Here is a 25542-nt window from a genome sequence, read left to right as displayed (position 1 = left end):
CACGCAAGATCTATCTAGGAGAAGCATGGCAACGAGCTGGGAGAGTGTGTTCACGTACCCTCGTAGACCGAAAGCGGAAGCGTTTAGTAACGCGGTTGATGTAGCCAAACGTCTTCACGATCCAATTGATCCAAGTACCGAACGTACGGCACCTCCGTGTTTAGCACACGTTCAGCTTGATGACATCCCTCGATATCTTGATCCAGTTGAGGCCGAGGGAGAGTTCCATCAGCACGACGGCGTGGCGACGGTGATGATGAAGTTACCGGCGCAGAGCTTCGCCTAAGCACTACGACGATATGACCGACGTGTGTAACTGTGGAGGGAGCACCACACACGGCTAAGAGAAGACTTGGTGTCTCTTTGGGGTGCCCCCCTCCCACATATATAAAGGGGGGAGGAGAGGAGGCCGGCCCAAGGGGGGCGCGCCAAGGGGGGAGTCCTACTTGGACTCCCGGTCCAAGTAGGATTCGGCCCCCTCCTTTCCTATTCCAACAAGGGGGGGAGAGGGAAGGAGGAAGAGGGGAGAAGGAAAGAGGGGGGGGGGCGCCGCCCCCTCCTAGTCCAATTCGGACCAGCCCATGGGGGCACGCGCTGCCTCCCCTTGTGGCCCTTCTCTCCTTTCCACTAAAGCCCATTAAGGCCCAATACTTCTCCGGGGGGTTCAGGTACTCTCCCGGTACTCCGAAACTTATTCGATACTTCCCGAAACCATTCCGGTGTCCGAATATAACCTTCCAATATATGAATCTTTACCTCTCGACCATTTAGAGACTCCTCGTCATATCCGTGATCTCATCCGGGACTCCGAACAAACTTCGGTCATCAAATCACATAACTCATAATACAAATCGTCATCGAACGTTAAGCGTGCGGACCCTACGGGTTCGAGAACTATGTAGACATGACCGAGACACATCTCCGGTCAATAACCAATAGCGGAACCTGGATGCTCATATTGGCTCCTACATATTTTACGAAGATCTTTATTGGTCAAACCGCATAACAACATATGTTGTTCCCTTTGTCATCGGTATGTTACTTGCCCGAGATTCGATCGTCGGTATCCTCATACCTAGTTCAATCTCGTTACCGGCAAGTCTCTTTACTCGTTCTGTAATGCATCATCCCGTAACTAACTCATTAGTCACATTGCTTGCAAGGCTTATAGTGATGTGCATTACTGAGAGGGCCCAGAGATACCTCTCTGATACACGGAGTGACAAATCCTAATCTCGGTCTATGCCAACTCAACAAACACCATCGGAGACACATGTAGAGCATCTTTATAATCACCCAGTTACGTTGTGACGTTTGATAGCACACAAGGTGTTCCTCCGGTATTCGGTAGTTGCATAATCTCATAGTCAGAGGAACATGTATAAGTCATGATGAAAGCAATAGCAATAAAACTAAACGATCATTAATGCTAAGCTAACGGATGGGTCTTGTCCATCACATCATTCTCTAATGATGTGATCCCGTTGATCAAATGACAACACATGTCTATGGCTAGGAAACTTAACCATCTTTGATTAACGAGCTAGTTAAGTAGAGGCATACTAGGGACACTCTGTTTGTCTATGTATTCACACATGTACTAAGTTTCTGGTTAATACAATTCTAGCATGAATAATAAACATTTATCATGATATAAGGAAATATAAATAACAACTTTATTATTACTTCTAGGGCATATTTCCTTCAGATTCTTCCTCCTCCTCTTCATTTTCAAGCGCCGCATCGTCATCGAGAGCTCGGATGGTGTTCGCTAGATCTCCAACGGCATCATGTGAAGGTATGTGAGGCACACCGAAAGCCATGCATCCACCCATCTCACCCGGAGGTGCTCCCATGCCTCCTATGAGAGACCCAAAACTCATGCCTCTCATACCTTCCATGGTAGCTCCAAAGCCACTCATGTCTCTCGTAGGTGCTCCCATGCCTCCCATGGTAGCTCCGAAGCCACCCATGCCTCCCGTGCCGCCCATGGTAGCTCCGAAGCCAGCCATGCCTCCCGTAGATGTCATCAAGTCTCCCATGGCAGCTCCCATGCCTCCCATGGCCATGGCTCTTTTTTGGACCAAGACTTCATCACGGGAAAGATTGACGTACTCCTTTTGCATATCATCGATGGTAGATGTGTCCATGAAGAACAAGTACTTCTCCCATTCCAATAATCTTGCTCGCTCCTCCATGGTCAATTTATTCTCCTCCAATGTCACCTTCCTCTCCTCGGCCGCCACCCTCCTCTCCTCAGCCGCCGCATCTTGGCTCCTTGCCATCATCCTCACCTCGTTTGCTTCCTTTCATGCCTTCACAATAGCTTCCATAGCATTCTTTGAATCATCATCTCCTCTCTTCTTCTTCTTCTTTTCTTTTGCATCTTTCTTGCCTCTATTTGGTGTTTTTGGCTTGGAGTAGGCAACCGAGTTTGGTGTAGGGCTTCTCTTGCCGCCATCACTTGATTCCTCATCCTCATCATCATCATCCAAATCAATAGTTGCCTTGCTTTTCTTGCTCTCCTCTTGGTCATCACGGGGCTTCCATTTCTCTCCATCCTTCAACACATTGTAGCAATGGTGCAAAACAAATGGTCTCCCTTTCTTGGTCTTCTTCTCTTCTCCTTTCACGGCGGGCGGCAGCGCGACGCCACCCTGCTAGGTCGTCCGTGGCGCCATGAAAAGGCCGCACACGAGACCAGTGCTTGGAGGAGGGGCGCCGGCGGCAAAGCTGAAGCTCAACCCCGCGCTAGGGTTTGCGGCGCCGCCGGAGGGGTCGCAGGTGTAGGGAGGGGTTGGGGAATGTCGGCGCGGCCTTCCATCGGCCGAATTTCGCCGGTGGTGGCGCGGGGCGCTGCGAAGGCAGGGCGGACGGAGAGGTTGGCGCCAGTTGGTCGCTCGCGCTCGAATGTCCAGCGCGCATGAGCGGGCGCATGAAACAAGCGGCGCGCGATGCCGTTTTCCTCCGCGTGCTGAACCCATTATACCACATGCGCGACTATTGCACGGCTGCTGCAGTGCCTGTCACAGCCCCGCGCGCGCAAAAAAAAAAACTGTTTTTTCCAGCGCACGGCTAAAATAGCGTGCCTATCGGAGATGCTCTTACGTGTCTTTTTGGTTCTCCCATGAATGCTATACTACTCGACCTCCCTTTACTTTGCAAGTTTGAGCCAAGTGGCAAATGTGCATTGGAGGAGGTCATGCACCAGCACCAGCCGCTCACCCGACATTGGATTACTATACACAACTCGTACGATTATAAGTTTCTACGATGACAAAAAAAAAGTTTCTACGATGACACGACTGTTGGAGCAAATCTTACATTCCTAAGAAGTTAATCCCCACTACTACCAATTCTCTTGTCATGCACACTATCCACATCTGCATCCATTCTCCTACAGCCACGTGAGCACTAATCCTTTTGCTTATGCATGCATGCAAGCATCCATCACCAGCCAACGGCAATCAATACGATGCATGTAGCGGTTCCACAGAACGCCATCAATATATAGGATCAATATATACGATGCAGGTAGCCGTTTGGTTCCTAGAGACTTTTTAGGGACTTTTTCTAGTCTTTGGGACTAAAAAGTTTCTGAACCAAACACCCCCTAAAACACGGGATGTTAACAAGAAAACTGCTTTGATTATGATGAGAATTAATACCGGAGGAATAGGTTCCTTCAACTCCCTGTAGGAATAAATCTTCACAAATTTTCTTAAAATATCCCGACCGATTCTTTTCCCTATCCTCCATATATATATCTTTACCCCCCTCTCTCTCTCCATCCGTAGCCAGCCAAGCCTTCAAGGTTCCATTGACGTCGGAGACCCGCGGACTGCTACCATAATACCACTGATTTGTTTACATCCGCAGTTGAACGCTACGGCGAGCCCCACCGTCTCCTCGAACAAGACGACCCGTGTCCTTCTAGCCGGTCAGGTCTCCGATGAGCACTACTTCCTCAGCGAGTCGCTGACCCTGGTGGAGATCGTCCAGCTCACGGCTGGTGCACTCCCCAACCCCAAGAAAGGTGCCCTCGTGGTGGTGCGCACGGACCAGGATGTGGTCATCGAGCGCTTTTGCGGCGGGCGCTACGGCCTCCACGGCGCACACACCGACGCCGGGTAAGCCTACACTTGGGCGAAGCCGATCGCGAGTGCCCTTACCAGTGCTCATATATGGCCGGACAGTATACGTACTGATTTTTTGCTTCACTGAAAGATGGTCAGCTTTTCTTACCTTTTGCTCACCTTCTATGTATTTGTATGCAAATGAAAACAGAGCGATTATCTTATCCCAGTATACTGGCTGCATGCCATAATTGTTTCAGTGCTCTTGCTTGCGTCCGTATCTCTGCAGGTCACCGAACAAAATGTTTATTTTTTCACTGATTAGATATCATAAATTCAAGGTGGAATATTCAGATTTTGCTGTATATTGCATTACTCCTCTAATATATGAGAGTTGCAACTGTGACGAGCGAGGCAGGTAAATTATTTTTTACCTATTTAAACAAACATGTCTCTATACTATTAAAGGATTCGCATCCCTTTGGCTGGATGCAGCACTTTCTTTTCTTAGGTCGGGTGTTTACCATCCACAAAATTTAATTGTGCAACTCCAATGGTTCAAAGTACATGCATACTCTTTGTTCACACATAATTAATTTTAAAAAATATTAGCTTCTGATTTACGTCATTTCCTTGATACATAATTCATCCAAAACTAATCTTTGGATTCCCGCAGCAATGCGCGGGAAATCACCTAGTTATTCTAAGTTTCAATGGAGATGGATTATTTACAGGAGAGCGAGGTAGCACAGCAAAGACTGTCCACGCAAAAAGAAAAAGACAGCACGTACTTTTTTTAACACATCCATACATACGTACATACACTTATTCCTATGTACGCACATACGCACACGCTACATTAATGAGCACTTCTGAAAGACTGACTCTTGAGATTGACGAGTCACCACGAGCGTCTTTATAGTCAAGGGGAATATCTCCTTTCACTGAACGCACATCGCCCTCCCACTGAACATACATCGCCGCAAGGCCAAACGAGAACTCGTACGGCGCCCTGCACACGGTCCAGCTGTGGTGTACTCCGTCAGAAATGACGGGCCCAGGCCGCAGACCGTCGAGGACACCTCGCCGTGGGTCCTCACAGTCGCAGCGAGCAAGATCGACCTCTCGTTCCCGGCGGTGATCACGTTAGGAAACAAGCAGCAGATGGTGGGGCAGTCTCTCTATACCAAGTGAAGAACAACAACTCGTCATCACCGCTTATGTGTGCACCATCATGAGTGAAAAAGACTCCCGACATCTCCACCAACCGTGAAATATCTTACTCATGCTTCAACTTGCTTTGCTTTTGTGGATCTAGTTGTGTGCCGAGCCATGGCGTTCTTCATGGTGTGGACGTGAAAGGGGCCATCGTGGTGTGCTTAAACGATCAGGAATTCAGGACGCGATCAACCCATCAGAGGACTTCGCACATGGGGCGCAGTACGTGGTGGAAGGCGGGGGATCAGAGCTCATCTTCGCGCAATACACGACGGACACCCTGAGTTCCACAGTGTCTTGCTGCCCGGGCATCGTCTGCATTATCGTCGACATCTGCATCTCTAGGAGGATATGTCAATACGTCCTCGAGTCAAGGTATACGTGCACACCCTACAACATAATTGTTTTATGGAAAAAAGATCCCATAAACCTCTGGATGTGATTTTTGTTTTCTTTTGCAATAAGCAGCTCTCCCATGGAGAAGATCGAACCGGCTCGCACCGTCACATGCAAAGATGTGTTGGCTCCCAAAGTGGCGTCCTTCTCCTCCAGAGGCCCATCGGCTGATTACCTGGCCTTGATCAAGCCTGATGTAGCTGCGCCTGGAGCCAACATCTTAGCAGCAGTGGGAGATTCCTACGTAACTAAGTCAGGGACGTCCATGGCAGCCCCGCATGCAGCGGGCGTTGCCGCGCTGCTCAAAGCTCTGCACCCAGACTGGTCTCTTGCTGCAATAAAATCAGCCATCGTCACCACTGGTTTGTAACAACAAGACTAACCATAACTCTCGACATGCAGGTAGAAACATCCAATTCCTAGCTAGTGCATGCACTTGTGATCTTTAAATCTGTTTTGTTGGTTTTTCTTGCATGGTACAATAAAGTGCATGTAACCAATCAACGCGGCATGCCAATCCTGGCGGAAGGTCGCCGACCCGTTCGACTACGGAGGCGGGAATATCAACCCTTGAGGGGCCACTCATCCCAGCCTGATTTACGACATCGATCCACATGATTACAAAAAATTCTTCCGATGCGCCATCATCAAGGAGGGGACAGCGACATCCACGGGATGCAACGCTACCGGCGTATAAACTCAACCTGCCATCCATCTCGGTTCCTGATCTGAGTTGTCCGATCATCGTATCAAGGACGGTGGCCAACGTCGGTGAGGTCGATTCTGTTTACCACATCGTAGTCCAGCCCCGGATGGAGTCAAGATGGGGGTCTTCCTGCCAGTTCTTGTGTTCGACGCTGCAAACAAAGTCCAATAATTTGAAATGAAGCTGTCACCAATGTGGAACTTGCCAGGGGACTACACGTTTGGCAGTGTAACTTGCAGAATGACCAACAAGCGGTGAGGATTCCAGTTGTTGCCTAGCTTACAGTTCAGGATTTCTATGCAGATGTTGCGTAATGATAAAATAAAATCCCATCTCCATGCTTAAATAAAAATTAGACCCACATGACACCGATTAGGAAACCATGCCACCTGACATGTGGGCCGTATTTGTGTGTGTGCGCGCGTGTGTGTAACGAGATGAGGTGCTCTAAATTGTATCACCGAAGAGGGGATGAATTGAAAAAAATCGAATGGATACTTATAAATATGATTTTAATTAATTTCAATTGCCTTTAATTTGTCAAAATCTTGGTCGTCTAAAATTTCACAATGCTGAGCCAAAAAATATACACTACTTGAAGATGTGTGAGATTGTAATGAAATGTTAGTCAATTATTAGTTTGTAACTTTGAAAGGAGTGGACATGGTTTAATGCTAATACAAATGGTAAGAGATGTGAATGAGATTTTAAGAATTTTTTGGGAAATAAGAAATAGACAATATCTTGTCAAAGCCAACACCATATGAGACATCAACGTCAAAGAATAGATGTGAACTCGCCACGAAGTAAGTTTGACAAGTATACAAAAACCTATCAAGATGGAATCTAATGGTAAATCTGGTAAAAAAAATCATGTGTAAATCTGGTTCAGTGTGACACAAAATATTAAAGCTAGTTCAGTACGACCACTGTAATCATTGTGGTGGTGCCCCATTCTCCACTAATGTGCCCCACGGGTGAGTCAATATGAGACAGTCTCGTGTGCCCTCCTACCCTCCCTGCTCGACAACAAGCCACATAGCCCTACTCCGCATTGCACCCTAATAGTCCTCACTATTGTAATAAGGATGTAGTAACTTTACCACCGCACCCTGACATAGACAGACTCATGGTGAGCCAAGATTTGGCTATAAATAGCAGCCCCTGAACCAAGGATCTCATTTTCCTCGACTCCGACTGACATCAGATACCGCAAAATCACTTGTTGGCGCACTAAATGCATAGGCTTGTAGCAAGTAGTGGAATTTTCCCTTGGTAGTCCCAATGTTATCAATCCATGGGAAAGAATGTTGGAAGCAAAATTTCTCCTACAACCAATTCGACATAAAAGTTTCTTGTGCCCGAACATACCCAACACGGTTCCAGGTGTGCTAAATGCACTACCAATGATTTGAAATGATTTACTGAGGCCAAAACCATATTTTTTTTCAATAACCATTTGATGATCAACCAACTGTCAGATCATGGAAGTGGAAAATATGTGCCTAGTGCAAAAATATAGTGTTATATTTGGGATAAGAGAAACTTGAGTGTCGTCTGAGCGTATGGTCAAACTCCGAGTGGTTTATTTGGAATTTACTCCTTCAACTTCTTCATGGATCCTTACTCAAATTGGACAACTTTGGGAAATTGATTATAATTCGTCACTCTCATATCCTCGAGTGCTTGAAAGTTCTGGCTAGTTCATGCAACCAGTTCAATGCAATGGTATAAGCATTCTTGCAACAAGATGCTCTTCAAGTTGGGTGCCTTACAAGATCATAAGATTGTTACAATTTATATCAGACCGTCTAGCCTGATAGAATTCAATAATCATTCTGTAATACGTAGCACTAACCATGTGATTTCCTTGTTGACCATAGTTGTCTAGTAGCATAAGTGACTGGGTAAATATATAACTATAATTATTTGATATTAATTTATCATGTGCCATGTGTTTTGCTGGAAGTGTTACCCCTAGCAGATCCCTTGTGGGATTATGCCGCTTGATGCACTAACATTTGTTGTCATATACAACTATTGTTGGTTCTGATGCCAATCTTATGCAGGGTAAAGCATGATGAGAACAAAACATCGTTGGAGTGAGATGGCGAGTTGAGAGGCACAAAGAGGTGATGAAAAGGACGGCATCTTAGTTATTGATCAGAACAAAGTGCATAGAGCGAAGGATGTACAAGCAAGCACGCGCTTCAAGGTGATGTTTCCCTTTTTTGCTTTTAATTATTTATCAAAAACAGAGTTTATCTGAGAGAGAAAAAACTTTCTTTTGCAAAAAGAGAGAGAAGAAAACTAAAATAAACAATTAATGACCATGGACCCCATTGGTTATTTTCCTTTGTTTTTTTTCTCTTGTCACCATATCAATAGGAATTTCTAGTATTTATTTTTTACAACAATAATAATCCAATCCTTTCCGCATTCAAACATAGACGCTGTTATTTTGCCTTTCCTTTGACAGCGTAGCAAAATGCAAAGTAAATTGGGATATCATTTCGCATCCACGTGAGTATGGTGGGCTAGGGGTGCTCAACACGGAAAAGTTGGCGCGCACCTTGTGATTGAGATAACCTTGCTTTCAGTGGAAGGAACCAAGGAAGATGTGGGTAGGGATGGGAAATCCGTACGATGAGGAGGACCTAAATTTTTTTTACGCCTCCATAACCATCACAATTGAGAACGGGGCAAGAACCTCATTTTGGGACGCTCCTTGGCTACTTGGATGCAAGCCCAAGGAAATTGTTCCGCTCATCTTTGAGGCATCCTCGAGAAAGAATTGGATGGTGCGTGAGGCCCTAAAGAACAGAGCGTGGATTTTAAAGATCAAACCTCCTACTGTTGTCTCCATTGAACACATCCGACAATTCTTCACTCCTTGGTGATTAGTGCACGTCATAAAACTTGACAAGAGTGCCGAGGATGACATTGTGTGGAAGCATACAGCAAATGAGTGTTGTTGCCAAACGGCAACCCTAGCTACCTCTCCCTCTCCTCACTCGCTCGAACAAGAAAGAAGGAAGGAGATGAACACAGTGGACACAAGTTTCTCGGGCCGGCGCACGAACGCCCGAATCTTTTTTCTCTTTGCAATATCTACATGGTGCTCAACTCAATACAAACACACACCCACGGCGGCAGCTTTGTAGTCCTACAGCAAACGCAACGCCCACGTTTCTCCAGCTAGCTATCCGCTGCATGCAAACGATCAGCCCGGCCATGCACGCTACGCGCGCTACGCGCTTGACGCGGCCATCTCCACCGGCCGCTGCTAACAACTTGCTAAACACCGCAACTAAGGGGGTGTTTGGTTCCAGGGACTTTTTTGTGTTGGGACTAGAAAAATTCCCTAGTAAACCAAACAGGGTGGGACTTTTTTGGGACTTTTTGCTAAAAGTCCTTAGAAGCACCTCCTTGAGAGTCTTTTTCAAAAAGTCCTAGGGACTAGAAAAAGTCCTAGGACTAGATAACCAAACACCACCTAATACATGCATGCATGCCCATCTAGCTAGCTCACGTGCTGACCACCACGCCACGCATACCACGAGCACACACGCACACCCATGCACACAGATCACACACACGAGCACATACTCATGTGTGGCTTATTCCTAACAATGAGCACTACTCGGCGGCATCCCCCTACAAGGCACAATTTCTTGGCATGACCTCCCCTATGGACCAAATGGTGTGGAAGGCTTGGGCACCGTCAAAGGTTAAGTTCTTCACATGGTTGGCTATCCAAGATCGTATTTGGACCGCCGATAGGTTGGATAAGTGGGGATGAGCAAATTGTGGGCTTTGCCCCTTCTACAAGAGAGTGCAAGAGTGCGGCACACACCTCTTTTTCAAGTGTCATTACACCTTGAGGCTTTAGGGTTTGGTCATAGAGAAGCTACGGCTTGAAGATTTGGACGTCACATCTTGGCACTTGGAGGGCTTCATAAAAAATTGGTGAGAAAGTTGTGCCGTCCTGGACGCCACACAAAGGAAGGCCATGGCTTCGCTTACCAAGCTTTTGTCGTGGACTATATGAAACAAAAGGAGTCTTTCGCAACAAGAGTGTGCCCTCAACCATCTTGCTCAGCATCATCATGACGGAGGCAAATCTTTGGATCACCGCCGAGGCGAAAAAACTAGGGTCTCTTGTGTCGCGAGATTAATAATTCATGCCATTTATTGGGGTCGATTGTAACAAACTTTATTCTCCTCTTAATTAATAGATGAGGCAAATATTTGCCTCCATTTCTAAAGAATAAATTGTTGACCTAAAAATATATTGTCCACCACGTACCGTATGGTATGAGTACTATATACTCCGACATAGCCGTCAGCGGCGTCACATGATTTCTGTGCTCTCCGAACAGGCACGTACAATACAAGAGCATCATGTGCGCTCCAGGGCGCATCGTCTAGAAAAGTGGCACCGCCACCGGCACACAGAGCGGGACCGTCGTACGGCGTCGTCACCACCGACACGGCCGGCCGGAGAACATCGAGGTGTTGAGAGACTCAGCTACGAATGAATGAGAAAGATGGCAAATGCATTGTAAGCTGATATAGCGGAACACAAGCTTATTGTTTCTGCCGCAAGCTGGATGTCCATCTTGGTTTGCTTGACGAGCTATGAGCACGCCGGTGCTCGTCTATCTCACGCTCACGGTGCTGCTGCGGCGGCGGCGGCGGCACATGATTTCTCGGCAAGAGGCCGGCGAATGGTGGCCGACCCGTGAACCTGAGAAGCTTGGCTTTAACCGCACCCCCATGTGTGTGCTGGTTTCCAAATCAGAATCTCGTACACTAATTATGAGTATCCGGCATGCTGCACGCTTTGGCAGTTTGTTTCTCGTGCTCAACATCGACGGACAGCGGGAGGACGATGACGAGAGAGGCGTGGAGCACGCCGATAGTGACATGACAGGCTGAACGCGGAACACGAGAATACGGCACAACAATGAGCATGGATACACCTGATGCGCGCGAGCCACTTATGACAAGATCCAGCTGAGAGGTGGGCCGATGGAACATTTGCAAAATGTTCCTACTATTTTCTATCATAGCACTTATTTGTGCGGAATAGGGTCAAGGGCAACATCCATTGTTGAGGGCAATGGCAGGGGCGACGGAGAAGGCAACGGGAGGCCCCTGCGGCCAGGATCAAAATAGGATCTCGAGATGGCCGAAACCGAGCTCAATGGTGGTGCCTCGCCGCCGCCGCCGCCCTTGGTGGTCGCAAGAGGCTCTACCGGCGGCGACCTCGAGCGAGGGCGATGGGTGGGGAATCGGCGAGGAAGACTGGCGGCTAGGGTTTGATCCTTGGTATAGGGTGAAGGAAATATGCCCTAGAGGCAATAATAAAGTTATTATTTATTTTCTTATATCATGATAAATGTTTATTATTCATGCTAGAATTGTATTAACCGGAAACATAATACTTGTGTGAATACATAGACAAACAAAGTGTCACTAGTATGCCTCTACTTGACTAGCTCGTTGATCAAAGATGGTTATGTTTCCTAGCCATTGACATGAGTTGTCATTTGATTAACGAGATCACATCATTAGGAGAATGATGTGATTGACTTGACCCATTCCGTTAGCTTAGCACTCGATCGTTTAGTATGTTGTTATTGCTTTCTTCATGACTTATAAATGTTCCTATGACTATGAGATTATGCAACTCCCGTTAACCGGAGGAACACTTTGTGTGCTACCAAACGTCACAACGTAACTGGGTGATTATAAAGGTGCTCTACAGGTGTCTCCGAAGGTACTTGTTGGGTTGGCGTATTTCGAGATTAGGATTTGTCACTCCGATTGTCGGAGAGGTATCTCTGGGCCCTCTCGGTAATACACATCACTTAAGCCTTGCAAGCATTGCAACTAATGAGTTTGTTGCGAGATGATGTATTACAGAACGAGTAAAGAGACTTGCCGGTAACGAGATTGAACTAGGTATTGAGATACCGACGATCGAATCTCAGGCAAGTAACATACCGATGACAAAGGGAACAACGTATGTTGTTATGCGGTCTGACCGATAAAGATCTTCGTAGAATATATGGGAGCCAATATGAGCATCCAGGTTCCGCTATTGGTTATTGACCGGAGACATGTCTCGGTCATGTCTACATAGTTCTCGAACCCGTAGAGTCCGCACGCTTAACGTTTCGATGACAGTTATATTAAGAGTTTATATGTTTTGATGTACCGAAGGTTGTTCAGAGTCCCGGATGTGATCACGGACATGACGAGGAGTCTCGAAATGGTCGAGACATGAAGATTGATATATTGGAAGCCTATGTTTGGATATCGGAAGTGTTCCGGGTGAAATCGGGATTTTACCGGAGTACCGGGAGGTTACCGGAACCCCCCGGCAACATAATGGGCCTTAATGGGCCTGGGTGGTAGAGAGGAGAGGCGGCTAGGGCTGGGCCGCGCGCCCCTCCCCCCTAGTCCGAATAGGGCAAGGAGAAGGGGGCGGCGCCCCCCTTCCTTCTTCTCCCTCTCCTCTTTCCCCCCTCCCAAGTCCTAATCCAACTAGGAAAAGGGGGGAGTCCTACTCCCGGTGGGAGTAGGACTCTTCCTGGCGCACCCCAAGGCTGGCCGCACCTCCCCCCTTTGATCCTTTATATACGGGGGCAAGGGGGCACCCTAGAGACACAACAATTGATGATTGATCTCTTAGCCATGTGCGGTGCCCCCCTCCACCATATTACACCTCGATAATATCGTAGCGGTGCTTAGGCGAAGCCCTGCGTCGGTAGAACATCATCATCGTCACCACGCCGTCGTGCTGACGAAACTCTCCCTCAACACTCGGCTGGATCGGAGTTCGAGGGACGTCATCGAGCTGAACGTGTGTAGAACTCGGAGGTGCCGTGCGTTCGGTACTTGATCGGTCGGATCATGAAGACGTACGACTACATCAACCGCGTTGTGATAACGCTTCCGCTGTCGGTCTACGAGGGTACGTGGACAACACTCTCCCCTCTCGTTGCTATGCATCACCTGTTGGGAATCGTAGCATAATTTTAAAATTTTCCTACGTTCACCAAGATGCATCTATGGAGTATACTAGCAACGAGGGGAAAGGAGTGCATCTACATACCCTTGTAGATCGCGAGCGGAAGCGTTCCAATGAACGTGGATGACGGAGTCGTACTCGCCGTGATCCAAATCACCGATGACCGAGTGCCGAACGGACGGCACCTCCGCGTTCAACACACGTACGGTGCAGCGACGTCTCCTCCTTCTTGATCCAGCAAGGGGGAAGGAGAGGTTGATGGAGATCCAGCAGCACGACGGCGTGGTGGTGGATGTAGCGGGTCTCCGCAGGGCTACGCCGAGCTTCTACGAGAGAGAGAGAGAGAGAGAGAGAGAGGTGTTGCAGGGGAGGAGGAAGGCGCCCAAGGCTGTTGTGTGCTGCCCTCCCTCCCCCCCCCTTTATATAGGCCCCTGGGGGGTGCGCCAGCCCTGGAGATGAGATCCAAGGGGGGGGCGGCGGCCACAAGGGGGGAAGGGGTGCCTTGCCCCCCAAGGCAAGGGGGAACTCCCCCCCCCCCTTAGGGTTCCCAACCCTAGGCGCATGGGGGGAGGCCCAAGGGGGGCGCCCCAGCCCACTAGGGGCTGGTTCCCTTCCACTTTCAGCCCACGGGGCCCTCCGGGACAGGTGGCCCCACCCGGTGGACCCCCGGGACCCTTCCGGTGGTCCCGGTACAATACTGATAACCCCCGAAACTTTCCCGGTGGCCGAAACTGGACTTCCTATATATAATTCTTCACCTCCGGACCATTGCGGAACCTCTCGTGACGTCCGGGATCTCATCCGGGACTCCGAAAAACTTTCGGGTTTCCGCATACATATATCTCTACAACCCTAGCGTCACCGGACCTTAAGTGTGTAGACCCTACGGGTTCGGGAGACATGCAGACATGACCGAGACGCCTCTCCGGTCAATAACCAACAGCGGGATCTGGATACCCATGTTGGCTCCCACATGTTCCACGATGATATCATCGGGTGAACCACGGTGTCGAGGATTCAATCAATCCGTATGCAATTCCCTTTGTCAATCGGTATGTTACTTGCCCGAGATTCGATCGTCGGTATCCCAATACCTTGTTCAATCTCGTTACCGGCAAGTCTCTTTACTCGTACCGCAATGCATGATCCCGTGACTAACGCCTTAGTCACATTGAGCTCATTATGATGATGCATTACCGAGTGGGCCCAGAGATACCTCTCCGTCATACGGAGTGACAAATCCCAGTCTCGATCCGTGCCAACCCAACAGACACTTTCGGAGATACCCGTAGTGCACCTTTATAGTCACCCAGTTACGTTGTGACGTTTGGCACACCCAAAGCACTCCTACGGTATCCGGGAGTTGCACGATCTCATGGTCTAAGGAAAAGATACTTGACATTGGAAAAGCTCTAGCAAACGAAACTACACGATCTTTTATGCTATGCTTAAGTTGGGTCTTGTCCATCACATCATTCTCCTAATGATGTGACCCCGTTATCAATGACATCCTATGTCCATAGTCAGGAAACCATGACTATCTGTTGATCAACGAGCTAGTCAACTAGAGGCTTACTAGGGACAGGTTGTGGTCTATGTATTCACACATGTATTACGATTTCCGGACAATACACTTATAGCATGAATAATAGACTATTATCGTGAACACAGAAATATAATAATAACCATTTATTATTGCCTTTAGGGCATATTTCCAACAGTCTCCCACTTGCACTAGAGCCAATAATCTAGTTACATTGTGATGAATCGAACACCCATTGCGTCCTGGTGTTGATCATGTTTTGCCCTAGGGAGAGGTTTAGTCAACGGATCTGCTACATTCAGGTCCGTGTGTACTTTACAAATATCTATGTCTCCATTTTGAACACTTTCACGAATGGAGTTGAAGCGACGCTTGATATGCCTGGTCTTCCTGTGAAACCTGGGCTCCTTCGCAAGGGCAATAGCTCCAGTGTTGTCACAGAAGAGAGTCATTGGGCCCGACGCATTGGGAATCACCCCTAGGTCGGTAATGAACTCCTTCATCCAGACTGCTTCCTGTGCTGCCTCTGAGGCTGCCATGTACTCCGCTTCACATGTAGATCCCGCCACGACGCTTTGCTTGCAACTGCACCAGCTTACTGCTCCTCTATTCAAAATATACACGTATCCGGTCTGTGACTTCGAGTCATCCAGATCTGTGTCGAAGCTAGCGTCGACGTAACCCTTTACGACAAGCTCTTCGTCACCTCCATAAACGAGAAACATATCCTTAGTCCTCTTCAGGTACTTCGGGATATTCTTGACCGCTGTCCAGTGTTCCTTGCCGGGATTACTTTGGTACCTTCCTACCAAACTTACGGCAAGATTTACATCAGGTCTAGTACACAGCATGGCATACATAATAGACCCTATGGCCGAGGCATAGGGGATGACACTCATCTCTTCTATATCTTGTGCCGTGGTCGGGCATTGAGCCGTGCTCAATTGCACACCTTGCAATACAGGCAAGAACCCCTTCTTGGACTGATCCATATTGAACTTCTTCAATATCTTGTCAAGGTATGTACTCTGTGAAAGACCAATGAGGCGTCTTGATCTATCCTTATAGATCTTGATGCCTAATATATAAGCAGCTTCTCCAAGGTCCTTCATTGAAAAACACTTATTCAAATAGGCCTTTATACTTTCCAAGAATTCTATATCATTTCCCATCAATAGTATGTCATCCACATATAATATGAGAAATGCTACAGAGCTCCCACTCACTTTCTTGTAAACACAGGCTTCTCCATAAGTCTGTGTAAACCCAAACGCTTTGATCATCTCATCAAAGCGAATGTTCCAACTCCGAGATGCTTGCACCAGCCCATAAATTGAGCGTTGGAGCTTGCATACTTTGTTAGCATTCTTAGGATCGACAAAACCTTCCGGCTGCATCATATACAACTCTTCCTTAAGGAAGCCGTTAAGGAATGCCGTTTTGACGTCCATTTGCCATATCTCATAATCATAGTATGCGGCAATTGCTAACATGATTCGGACGGACTTCAGCTTCGCTACGGGTGAGAAAGTCTCATCGTAGTCAACCGCTTGAACTTGTCGATAACCCTTAGCGACAAGTCGAGCTTTGTAGATGGTCACATTACCATCTGCGTCCGTCTTCTTCCTAAAGATCCATTTGTTTTCTATGGCTCGCCGCTCATCGGGCAAGTCAGTCAAAGTCCATACTTTGTTCTCATACATGGATTCTATCTCGGATTTCATGGCTTCTAGCCATTTGTCGGAATCCGGGCCCGCCATCGCTTCTTCATAGTTCGAAGGTTCACCGTTGTCTAACAACATGATTTCCAGGACAGGGTTGCCGTACCACTCTGGTGCGGAACGTGTCCTTGTGGACCTACGAAGTTCAGTAACTTGATCTGAAGTTTCATGATCATCATCATTAACTTCCTCCCCAGTCGGTGTAGGCACCACAGGAACATTTTCCCGCGCTGCGCTACTTTCCGGTTCGGAAGGGGTGACTATCACCTCATCAAGTTCCACTTTCCTCCCACTCAATTCTTTCGAGAGAAACTCCTTCTCTAGAAAGGACCCGTTCTTGGCAACGAAGATCTTGCCTTCGGATCTGAGGTAGAAGGTATACCCAATAGTTTCCTTAGGGTATCCTATGAAGACGCATTTTTCCGATTTGGGTTCGAGCTTTTCAGGTTGAAGTTTCTTGACATAAGCATCGCATCCCCAAACTTTTAGAAACGACAGCTTAGGTTTCTTCCCAAACCATAATTCATACGGTGTCGTCTCAACGGATTTCGACGGAGCCCTATTTAAAGTGAATGCGGCAGTCTCTAAAGCATAGCCCCAAAATGAGAGCGGTAAATCGGTAAGAGACATCATAGATCGCACCATATCCAATAGAGTGCGATTACGACGTTCGGACACACCATTTCTCTGAGGTGTTCCAGGCGGCGTGAGTTGTGAAACTATTCCACATTTCCTTAAGTGTGCACCAAACTCGTGACTTAAATATTCTCCACCACGATCTGATCGTAGGAATTTTATTCTCCTGTCACGTTGATTTTCAACCTCACTCTGAAATTCTTTGAACTTTTCAAAGGTTTTAGACTTGTGTTTCATTAGGTAGACATACCCATATCTACTTAAATCATCAGTGAGAGTGAGAACATAACGATATCCTCCGCGAGCCTCAACACTCATTGGACCACACACATCGGTATGTATGATTTCCAATAAGTTGGTTGCTCGCTCCATTGTTCCGGAGAACGGAGTCTTGGTCATCTTACCCATGAGGCATGGTTCGCACGTGTCAAATGATTCCTAATCAAGAGACTCCAAAAGTCCATCTGCATGGAGCTTCTTCATGCGCTTGACACCAATGTGACCAAGGCGGCAGTGCCACAAGTATGTGGGACTATCGTTATCAACTTTACATCTTTTGGTATTCACACTATGAATATGTGTAACATCACGTTCGAGATTCATCAAAAATAAACCATTGACCAGCGGGGCATGACCATAAAACATATCTCTCAAATAAATAGAACAACCATTATTCTCAGATTTAAATGAGTAGACATCTCGAATTAAACGAGATCCGGATACAATGTTCATGCTCAAAGCTGGCACTAAATAACAATTATTGAGGTTTAAAACTAATCCCGTGGGTAGATGCAGAGGTAGCGTGCCAACGGCGATCACATCGACCTTGGAACCATTCCCGACGCGCATCGTCACCTCGTCCTTTGCCAGTCTCCGTTTATTCCGTAGTTCCTGCTTTGAGTTACAAATATGAGCAACCGCACCGGTATCAAATACCCAGGAGCTACTACGAGTACTGGTAAGGTACACATCAATTACTTGTATATCACATATACCTTGGGTGTTGCCGGCCTTCTTCTTATCCGCTAAATATTTGGGGCAGTTCCGCTTCCAGTGACCACTTCCCTTGCAATAAAAGCACTCAGTCTCGGGCTTGGGTCCATTCTTTGACTTCTTCCCGGTAACTGGCTTACCGGGCGCGGCAAGTCCCTTGCCGTCCTTCTTGAAGTTCTTCTTACCCTTGCCCTTCTTGAACTTAGTGGTTTTATTCACCATCAACACTTGATGTTCTTTTCTGATCTCTACCTCAGCTGATTTCAGCATTGAATATACCTCGGGAATGGTCTTTTCCATCCCCTGCATATTGTAGTTCATCACAAAGCTCTTGTAGCTTGGTGGAAGCGACTGGAGGATTCTGTCAATAACCGCGTCATCCGGGAGATTAACTCCCAGCTGAGACAAGCGGTTGTGCAACCCAGACATTCTGAGTATGTGCTCACTAACAGAACTGTTCTCCTCCATTTTACAGCTGAAGAACTTGTCGGAGACATCATATCTCTCGACCCGGGCATGAGCTTGAAAAACCAGTTTCAGCTCCTCGAACATCTCATATGCTCCATGTTTCTCAAAACGCTTTTGGAGACCCGGTTCTAAGCTGTAAAGCATGCCGCACTGAACGAGGGAGTAATCATCAGCACGCTACTGCCAAGCGTTCATAACGTCTTGGTTCTCAGGGATTGGTGCTTCACCTAGCGGTGCTTCTAGGACATAATCTTTCTTGGCTACTATGAGGATGAGCCTCAGGTTCCGGACCCAGTCCGTATAATTGCTGCCATCATCTTTCAGCTTGGTTTTCTCTAGGAACGCGTTGAAATTGAGGACAACGTTGGCCATTTGATCTACAAGACATAGTGTAAATATTTTAGACTAAGTTCATGATAATTGAGTTCATCTAATCAAATTATTTAATGAACTCCCACTCAGATAGACATCCCTCTAGTCATCTAAGTGAAACATGATCCGAGTCAACTAGGCCGTGTCCGATCATCACGTGAGACGGACTAGTCAAGATCGGTGAACATCTCCATGTTGATCGTATCTTCTATACGACTCATGCTCGACCTTTCGGTCCTCCGTGTTCCGAGGCCATGTCTGTACATGCTAGGCTCGTCAAATCAACCTAAGTGTATTGTGTGTGTTCCGAGGCCATGTCTGTACATGCTAGGCTCGTCAACACCCGTTGTATGCGAACGTAAGAATCTATCACACCCGATCATCACGTGGTGCTTCGAAACGACGAACCTTTGCAACGGTGCACAGTTAGGGTGAACACTTTCTTGAAATTATTATAAGGATCATCCTACTTGCTACCGTCGTTCTAAGCAAATAAGATGCAAAAACATGATAAACATCACATGCAATCAAATAGTGACATGATATGGCCAATATCATCATGCTCCTTTGATCTCCATCTTCGGGGCACCATGATCATCTTTGTCACCGGCATGACACCATATCTCCATCATCATGATCTCCATCATTGTGTCTTCATGAAGTCGTCACGCCAACGATTACTTCTACTTCTATGGCTAACGCGTTTAGCAATAAAGTAAAGTAATTTACATGGCGTTATTCAATGACACGCAGGTCATACAAAATAATAAAGACAACTCCTATAGGTCCTGCCGGTTGTCATACTCATCGACATGCAGGTCGTGATTCCTATTACAAGAATATGATCAATCTCATACATCACATATATCATTCATCACATCTTCTGGCCATATCACATCACATAGCACTTGCTGCAAAAACAAGTTAGACGTCCTCTAATTGTTGTTGCAAGTTTTTACGTGGTTTGTAGGTTTCTAGCAAGAACGTTTTCTTACCTACGTATGACCACAACGTGATTTGCCAATTTCTATTTACCCTTCATAAGGACCCTTTTCATCGAATCTGTTCCGACTAAAGTAGGAGAGACAGACACCCGCTAGCCACCTTATGCAACTAGTGCATGTCAGTCGGTGGAACCTGTCTCACGTAAGCGTACGTGTAAGGTCGGTCCGGGCCGCTTCATCCTACAATGCCGCCGAAACAAGAAACGACTAGTAGCGGCAAGAAGAATTGGCAAACTCAACGCCCACAACTGCTTTGTGTTCTACTCGTGCATAGTAACTACGCATAGGCCTGGCTCATGATGCCACTGTTGGGAATCATAGCATAATTTTAAAATTTTCCTACGTTCACCAAGATGCATCTATGGAGTATACTAGCAACGAGGGGAAAGGAGTGCATCTACATACCCTTGTAGATCGCGAGCGGAAGCGTTCCAATGAACGTGGATGACGGAGCCGTACTCGCCGTGATCCAAATCATCGATGACCGAGTGCCGAACGGACGGCACCTCCGCGTTCAACACACGTACGGTGCAGCGACGTCTCCTCCTTCTTGATCCAGCAAGGGGGAAGGAGAGGTTGATGGAGATCCAGCAGCACGACGGCGTGGTGGTGGATGTAGCGGGTCTCCGCAGGGCTACGCCGAGCTTCTACGAGAGAGAGAGAGAGAGAGAGAGAGAGAGGTGTTGCAGGGGAGGAGGAAGGCGCCCAAGGCTGTTGTGTGCTGCCCTCCCTCCCCCCCCCCCTTTATATAGGCCCCTGGGGGGTGCGCCAGCCCTGGAGATGAGATCCAAGGGGGGGCGGCGGCCACAAGGGGGGAAGGGGTGCCTTGCCCCCCAAGGCAAGGGGGAACTCCCCCCCCCCCTTAGGGTTCCCAACCCTAGGCGCATGGGGGGAGGCCCAAGGGGGGGCGCCCCAGCCCACTAGGGGCTGGTTCCCTTCCACTTTCAGCCCACGGGGCCCTCCGGGACAGGTGGACCCCCGGGACCCTTCCGGTGGTCCCGGTACAATACTGATAACCCCCGAAACTTTCCCGGTGGCCGAAACTGGACTTCCTATATATAATTCTTCACCTCCGGACCATTGCGGAACCTCTCGTGACGTCCGGGATCTCATCCGGGACTCCGAACAACTTTCGGGTTTCCGCATACATATATCTCTACAACCCTAGCGTCACCGGACCTTAAGTGTGTAGACCCTACGGGTTCGGGAGACATGCAGACATGACCGAGACGCCTCTCCGGTCAATAACCAACAGCGGGATCTGGATACCCATGTTGGCTCCCACATGTTCCACGATGATATCATCGGGTGAACCACGGTGTCGAGGATTCAATCAATCCGTATGCAATTCCCTTTGTCAATCGGTATGTTACTTGCCCGAGATTCGATCGTCGGTATCCCAATACCTTGTTCAATCTCGTTACCGGCAAGTCTCTTTACTCGTACCGCAATGCATGATCCCGTGACTAACGCCTTAGTCACATTGAGCTCATTATGATGATGCATTACCGAGTGGGCCCAGAGATACCTCTCCGTCATACGGAGTGACAAATCCCAGTCTCGATCCGTGCCAACCCAACAGACACTTTCGGAGATACCCGTAGTGCACCTTTATAGTCACCCAGTTACGTTGTGACGTTTGGCACACCCAAAGCACTCCTACGGTATCCGGGAGTTGCACGATCTCATGGTCTAAGGAAAAGATACTTGACATTGGAAAAGCTCTAGCAAACGAAACTACACGATCTTTTATGCTATGCTTAAGTTGGGTCTTGTCCATCACATCATTCTCCTAATGATGTGACCCCGTTATCAATGACATCCTATGTCCATAGTCAGGAAACCATGACTATCTGTTGATCAACGAGCTAGTCAACTAGAGGCTTACTAGGGACAGGTTGTGGTCTATGTATTCACACATGTATTACGATTTCCGGACAATACACTTATAGCATGAATAATAGACTATTATCATGAACACAGAAATATAATAATAACCATTTATTATTGCCTCTAGGGCATATTTCCAACATCACCATGATCTTGCGTGTGCGTAGGATTTTTTTTTGAAGTTACTACGTTCCCCAACATGGACCTCTACATCAATAGATGAACATCAGCAAATCAAACACTCGAAATGATTTTAGGGGTAAAGACCATGATCTGGTACATAATGTGGTCGCAAGGCTTCGCTGGCGGCGACCTAGAGCAACGGCGAGGGATGAGGAATCGATGAGGAAGACTGGGTATAGGGTCCTTTTGTTCACTCCTTTAAGCTGATATGCTACAAGAATTTCAATTATCTTGTAGCATATCAGCTAAAAAGAGTAAACAGGAAATTATAAGGATGCAAACAAAAAACTTGAATGAATGTCAGCAAGTGAGAACAAGCTCTTCAAACCAAACACTCGGAATGATTTTAGAGGTAAAGACGATGATCTTGTAAATATTTCTTCGTCAATGTTACTGAATTCTCGGCATTATATATACTCCCTCCGGGTTTTTTACTCCGCATATTAGCTTTAGTCAAACTCAAACTCTATAAACTTTGACAAAGTTTATAGACAAAAATATTAACATATATAATAACAAATCAATACCATTAGATTCATTATTGAATACACTTTCGTATCTATAGATTTGCTATTGTAAATGTTCATATTTTTGAATGAACGTCGGCAAGTTTTTTCTAAAAGAAGGTTGAAACCCCGGACCTCTGCATCAATAGATGAACATCAGCAAATCAAACACTCGAATGATTTTAGGGGTAAAGACCATGATCTGGTACATAATGTGGTTGCAAGGCTTCGCTGGCGGCGACCTCAAGTAACGGCGGGGGATGAGGAATCGATGAGGAAGACTGGGTATAGGGTCCTTTTGTTCACTCCTTTAAGCTAATATGCTACAAGAATTTCAATTATCTTGTAGCCTATCAGCTAAAAAGAGTAAACAGGAAATTATAAGGATGCAAACAAAAAACTTGAATGAACGTCAGCAAGTGAGAACAAGCTCTTCAAACCAAACACTCAGAATGATTTTAGAGGTAAAGACGATGATCTTGTACATATTTCTTCATCAATGTTACTGAATACTCTGCATTATATATACTCCCTCTAGTTTTTTTACTCCGCATATTAGCTTTAGTCAAAGTTAAACTCTATAAACTTTGACAAAGTTTATAGACAAAAATATTAACATATATAATAACAAATCAATACCATTAGATTCATTATTGAATATAGTGTCACATCATATAGATTTGTTATTGTAAATGTTCAATTTTTTTCTATAAACTTGGTCAAATTTTATGAAGTTTGATTTCAGTCAAATCTAATATGCAGAGTAAATAAAAATGAAGGGGAGTACAATAATCTTATCCAACCGTATTAGGTAGTTGATTTATTGCTGGATGTAAATCTGCAATTAGATGGTTTTATATTTGTTTGTGCTCTTGCATCTTGTGGTGCCGGCTCATTTCTAGGGAAAAAATCATTTGAAAGGAATTTGTCTCTTGTCTCGAAATGTATGTGCGGAGAATAGCTGCGTATACAAAAGTCGGGCAATATGTTTAGGAGAATTATAATTGTTGCGTTGCTTTTGTATTATTGTGTAACAACAAACATTATTGTGTTATTACTATTTTTTGAGAGGGATAGAGACAACATCGACGAATTTCTTTAACCCTACCTCATGGGGTACAACCAGAGACGGCGAGGTAGAGAAATGACTGGGTTTGGGGATGTTGTTCCGTGAGTTCGCTTGATTCAAATGAACTATGGGGTTTATTTTGCAAATATGCCATCACACCACCTCTGTCTTGGATTTTGCTCATTCATTATAAAATCCAACGGCACATAAGTTGTTCGTGCTCCTCGTGCACCAGTTGTATCGTTGCATAGATACACTCTCGTGTGGAAGAATGTATCCAACTGCAGGTTGGGCTGCTGCACCATGTTGTTTATTTTGTAAATATGCCCCCTTTGATTCTAATCCAATGCCCCCTAAGTTGGTGGTGCTCCTGGTGCACCAGTTGTGAGAATGTATCATGTGCAACAAGGGAATATGTGCATCTGCTGCAGCAACAACTCATAGGTCATTCGATGGGGAATGGACATTCAAGATCCACCAACAAGATGGGCTATGCTACGTTTACAAATGATCGCTATAGTACCATCGAATTGAGTGAACTCAACACATCATCTACCCAAAGCATATATTTGACGTCTCTCTCCTTGAGCAAACATCATTCCTGCTATTTCTTTTGCTGCTTTCGACAAAAACCAAAATTTCATGATATGTAGTCAAGCAATGCATTTGTGATGCCAAATATATGCATGATGTTATTTATTTCATTAAAATGCAAGGTATTGTTGCAACTATAGTTCTGTGTCAATGCCAATTGGTTTCACATCAAATATGAACCGTTAGGCCCTGGAATTGTATTATTAATGCATCATTAAAACTACATTGCTGATTCAGTTGATAATATTTTCATGTTTCCGGTTGTTGAATGATCTGCATTTATAGTAATGTGTCTGGAATGTCGTTAGCAGATGTATTTGAAAAAAATAGTATGCATGTTGGATGCAATGAGAACTTAAGGTGCTAGTGCTCCTAGTGCACCTTTTTTTTGCATAGGATACGATCCTTATAGTACCATTGAATTAGCGAACCCAACACATCATCTTCGCAATCCCAGCATAGCATCCTTTGCTTTGCCTCTCTGAGCAAACATCATTCTTGTTATTTATGTTGGTGTTTTCAACAACAAATAAAGCCATGGTATGAATTTAATCAATGAATTTGTAATGCCAAATATATGCATCATGTTATCCATTTGTTTTAAAAATATTTCACGTGTTTCTGCAAGTATAGGTCTGTGTCAAGCCATATGTTTGCATCATGAACCGTCAAGCCCTGGAATTATATCACTAATGCATCATGAAAGCTAAGATGTTGATCCAGTTGATAAAATGTCATGTTTCGGGTTGTTAAATATGTTTATATATAATACTCCGCATTTATACAATAATAATGTGCCTGGAAAATTCGTCCGCAAAAAGAGTGCCTAGAAAATATTTGGTACATGTCCTTGCAAAAAAAAGTAGTACTTATGCAATGAAACTGGCCATGACATGAAGCTATCTGTAATGAACTGTTTAAACAAATTATTAGTGTCAATAGAGATGAGTTATTCTCTAAAAAATACAGAGATGGGTTACTCACGGGAGAGCGAGCTAGCCCAGCAAGGAGTGTCCCATTTTTACTGTATTCTGTATACTATGTGGACCACTATACAAATGTGCTAGGGACCTTCTGTAAATGTGCCTGTAGCTGGATCTTGTCCATTCCTCTTCTATCAAACAG

General features: G+C 46.2%; 1 pseudogene; it reads left to right on the top strand.

Annotated features, from left to right (window-relative positions):
* The first annotated feature begins 3528 nt into the window (after window positions 1–3528).
* LOC123161064 (subtilisin-like protease SBT3.8) lies at window positions 3529–6710 on the top strand (annotated as a pseudogene).
* Window positions 6711–25542: the final 18832 nt, after the last annotated feature.

Source organism: Triticum aestivum, chromosome 1D, assembly GCF_018294505.1.
Source record: "Triticum aestivum cultivar Chinese Spring chromosome 1D, IWGSC CS RefSeq v2.1, whole genome shotgun sequence".
In the NCBI taxonomy this organism is placed as follows: domain Eukaryota; kingdom Viridiplantae; phylum Streptophyta; class Magnoliopsida; order Poales; family Poaceae; genus Triticum; species Triticum aestivum.
Note: the sequence above shows the minus strand (reverse complement) of the source record. Positions and strands in the feature narration are given on the sequence as shown.